This window comes from Microtus ochrogaster, unplaced genomic scaffold, assembly GCF_000317375.1.
Source record: "Microtus ochrogaster isolate Prairie Vole_2 unplaced genomic scaffold, MicOch1.0 UNK57, whole genome shotgun sequence".
In the NCBI taxonomy this organism is placed as follows: domain Eukaryota; kingdom Metazoa; phylum Chordata; class Mammalia; order Rodentia; family Cricetidae; genus Microtus; species Microtus ochrogaster.
The window spans coordinates 2,044,519-2,049,302 of NW_004949155.1; positions in this window are offsets into that span (position 1 = coordinate 2,044,519).

A 4,784-nucleotide genomic window follows, 5' to 3' on the forward strand; every position below is an offset into this window, starting at 1 on the left:
GAGACAGGGTTTCTCTGTGTCTTTGGAGCCTGTCCTGGAACTAGCTCTGTAGACCAGGCTGGTCTCGAACTCACAGAGATCCGCCTGCCTCTGTCTCCCGAGTGCTGGGATTAAAGGCGTGCGCCACCATCGCCCGGCACATTAATATTTTATATATATAGATCTACATGTCTTTGGTTAAATTTATTTCTAACTATCTTCACTGCTGTAAATGAGATGCTTTTGTGAAATCCTTCATAGAGTCTTTCCTGTCAGGGTGTAGATTTATTACTGATTTTTGCACATTGACTTTGTGTCCTGCAGTTTTACTGTATTTATCAGCTCTGACAGCTTCTGCTTGAGGCTTTCGAGTTTTCTGAGAAATTATAAGATGATGTTATCTGGAAACCAAGAAAATTTAACTTTCTCCTTTCCATCTGGGCTAACTTGGCATATTTTCCTCTTGTGTAACTGCTCTGGGCAGGACTTTAAATATTGGTTGACTGGAAGTGATGAGACTCGTCTTTTCTTCTCTCTGCTTTTAGAGGAGACATGGCATTGTCAGCTTTTCCTTAATGTGCATTCTACGGTGTCATTCGTGTTTGGTCATGCAAGGTCTCTGTTGTGCTGTGCCTAGCTTGTTGAGAAGTTTATAGTGAAAGTGTTTTGAACTTGGACAAATATCTTTTTTGCATCTATTTTTTGAAATGGTCATATATTTTTGTTCTCATTCTGTTAATATACTGTATCATTTTCTTAGATTTGCAGATTTTGAACCATCTCTGTATGCTTGAGATAAACCCCACTTGAGCATGAATGATCCCCTTAACGTGCTATGGAATTCACTTTGTTGTGTTAATTGTTGAGAATTTTTTCCCTTTGCAATTGCGTTAAGTCCATTTTCAATCTCTTTGTGCCTCTGGATCTAAACTGAAACTGTTGTAAACAGCATATATTAATACTTTGATTATATTATTTAATCCATTCTCTTAATTCCTGCTTTTGATTGGAGAGTGTAATCTTTTTTACAACAATTTCTAATTAAGAAAAAATGATACCCTCCATTTTGCTTTTTGTTTTCTATGTATGCTCTGCCTTGTTTTGTTTGTTTGTTTGGCTTTTGTTCTCTCTCTTTGTTTTTTTGGTTTTTTTTTTTGTTTGTTTTTCGAGACAGGGTTTTTCTGTAGCTTTAGAGCCTGTCCTGGAACTAGCTCTGTAGACCAGGCTGGTCTCGAACTCACAGAGATCCACTTGCCTCTGCCTCCCGAGTGCTGAGATTAAAGGCGTCTTTTTCATTTTTTTAAAAAAGAAAAGAAGCTACCTTTTTTCATTTTACATACCATTTCTAGTTCCTACTCCCTCCCCTCCTCCCATTCACTCCACCCACACCGCCCCCCCCCCATCCTCAGAGAGGCTCAGGCACATTGCTTTGGGGAAGGTCCAAGGACCTCCCTACTATATCTAGTCTGAGCAACGTATCCATTCAAAGAGCATAGGTTCCCAAAAAGCCAGTACAAGCAGTAGGTGTTAGGAAAAATTTCTCTGCTGGTGGTCCCGGGTGGCCGGAGGCATGACAGGGGAGAGAGAGAGAGAGCACACACATAAAACCCAAACCACCTCTTCCCCCCCAACCCCATAGTCTGGGGGGAGTGGTCCTGACTCTATGGGGGTGGTCAGCACTTGGCAGGCTGGGAGTTGGAGTTCAAGCCAGGGCAACTGCCAGGCCAGGGCCTTCCAATCATCCCAGACTTCTTCGATATAGGGGTGTTAGAGGGCTGGGGTGATGCCCCCAGCTTAATATTACATTCCAGACTCTTTTGATATAGGGGTGTGACAAGGAGCTGAGGTGATATTTATAACCAAACATCCCAAAATGGATGCCAGGAACTGGGGTGACGCTTCCAATCATCCCAGACTCTTTGGATATAGGCGTGTCACTTTTGACCAAACAGTAGGGACAAATCCTGGTGCCATTGCCAGTTGTTACTATTTCTTTTCATTTCAGCCTCCAGAACTCACTTTAGATTTTTTTTAATGGGGGAGGGGTGGGGAAGCTCTAGTGATGATGAATTTCCTTAGCTTTTCTTTCTGCAGGGTTTCTCTGTGAAACAGTCCTGGCTGTTCTGGAACTCGCTCAATAGACTGGGCTGGATTCAAACTCTGCCTCTCCAGAGCTGGGATTAAAGGCATGCACCATTACTGCCCAGATTTTTACCCCCATGTTTCAGCTTTTATTACCCAAGAATGTCTTAAGTTTTCATTTATTTTTGAAAAATTAATTTTGGTTAATATATTTGGGATTTGATAGTTTTTTTCTCTATTTGAAATTTAAAGAAAATATTTATTAAAGATGGAAAAAACAATTACTAAAAGACCAATTTTCTCAGAAAACTGTAGAGACACAATACATTTCTTCTATCATGCCAAAATATGGGTTAGCCACAACCACTATGACACAAGCCAAGTTCTTATTCTTCAAGAATATGAATGAAGAAAGAAAATCACCAAAAGAACAAGATAGATAACTAAAAAAAATGGTTTCCTTACCTCATTCCTAAAAGGAGATCAAATGGATGTGTGTGTTTGGTTTTCAAAATAAGCTGAGCATCTGGGACCAGGAATTGGAGCATTTCATCATATGACATTTCATCATATGACATTCACACATTAAAATATGTGGGGTGTCAGGAATAGGATTAGGATTCTTTAAAAACAGCCTTGTTAATGAGACAGTAAGGCATTATACAGCAAATGTCTAGGTTATTTATCACTAACTATAAGGTAATAATTTTAAAAATGATAAAAGCAAGACAAATGAGTTCCAGCGCCTTCTATTTTCTCTGCTAAAATCAACAAGAAACACAAACACCAATTTGGTTGTACATCAACACTTTCAAAGTACATCACCTATACAAGTGGACCAAGAGCAGAAATTCAAGCATTAACGAGCATCAGCCCCTTTGCACAGCTTTCTAGGGCTAACGAAGAGAAGCCACATTAAAATCATTTGACACCGAGCAAAGTCCCAGAAGTCTTTTCCAGGTACTTTAAGAAATTGTGAGGATTTCATAATAAAACAAATCTTTTCTCATCTTGAGGTTTATAGGCCAACATTGCTCCAATATTTACAAGTAATTTTAGTAGATATGCCCCCATGTCCAAGATGGACATCTCAGGATGGGCGATCTATATACTGTGTGTTTTTGACACTCATATTTTATAGAGTGCTTGAGGACTAAGCAGTACATTAAAATTCCCTTTTGCCCACACAGCTTTGCTGGCAAATGCTCATAGCAATGAGTCATCGGTCTGGTTAGAGGTGTTTGGCTTTTGTTACCCCATCAGTACTGGATCCTCACTGAGACTCCTCAGAAATCTTGGTGTTGCCCAGATTCACGGAGCTCCTGTGGCTATGCTTCTAATACAACCCCCCACCCCCCATCGTCAATGCCATTGCTGGGTATCACTGTGTGATGGTTGGTTGGTGAAGGGTGGGGCCAATTCTCCCACTTCAAGTGAAAGGTGAGGCCAGCACAGCATGGCCCTCGGGCAGCAACATAGCTTCAGGAGGCAGCCCAGACCACAGACATCCTCATGGCTTTTGGTGGTAATAGGGACTATGAACATAAACCTAGATCCCACCTGCAGTAGGGCCTGAGACCGAGACTAGGCCCTCACTGGCAGCTTGGCCCGGACATCACATGGCCTCAGGTGGCAGTAAGACCACTCACAAAGCTGTTGGCCCTCCAGTTCTTCCTCTCTCCACAGCACATGAACCATTTTGCTTCTCTGTCCCATTTCTCCACCACATAATCATCAGAGTGGTGCCTGTCCAGCCCTTACCATGGGGCCTCTGGTCGTCTTCTGCCTTAATTTTATTTCATTTTAATGTGCTTTAGTGTAATCTCTGATTTTATCTTACTTGGAATTTATTAAGATTCATGGGTAGATATGTTCATGTCTTTGATCAAAATTGGAACATTTTGACATTATTCTTTCTTTCTATTTTTGTTATTGAGACAGTTTCATGTAGCCCAGACTGGCTTTGAACTCATTATACAGTCCAAGTTGTCCTTGAACATCTTGACCCTCCTGCCTTCACCTTCCTAGTACTGGGATTAAAGGTGTAAGACGTGCTTAGAGCTTCCGTCACCATTTTTTCAAGGATCTTTCCACTTCATTTTCTTTGCCTTTTGTGATTTTTATAATGTGCTTGTCTGCAAAGTAAGTGATGTGTTACAGAGTTCACAGATTCTATTAAGTGTGTTTCCTCTCTCTTCTTTTTGGTTTTTCGAGACAGGGTTTCTCTGTAGCTTTGGAGCCTGACCTGAAACTCACTCTGTAGACCAGGCTGGCCTCAAACTCTCAGCACTTGGGATTAAAGGCATGCGCCACCACTGCCCGGTTTGTATCATTTTCTAAACTGCACTATTAGGGTAGTGCAGTGTCAGACAAGGTTATACTAGAAGACAAGGAGAGAGACATTTTGTCTTACAGATAATTGAGTTGTGGAGTTATCTGAAATACATGCTTACATACAATTAAAAGTAAAAACTCAGTCTAACCAATTTGAGTTTATTATTCTATAGCAACCTTGTCTCATGAGGTTCCTTCCCTTCTGCTCAGGAACATTTTCTGTGATACACTTAGAGAAGGCCTTTCAGGTTTGAAAGGGATTAGAGAAATGACTGTCAGTTTAAGTATCTGTCTCTTCCAATCGTATTTTTTTAATTTATTTATTTATTATGTATACAATATTCTGTCTATATGTATGCCTGAAGAGGCCACCAGATCTCATTACAGAT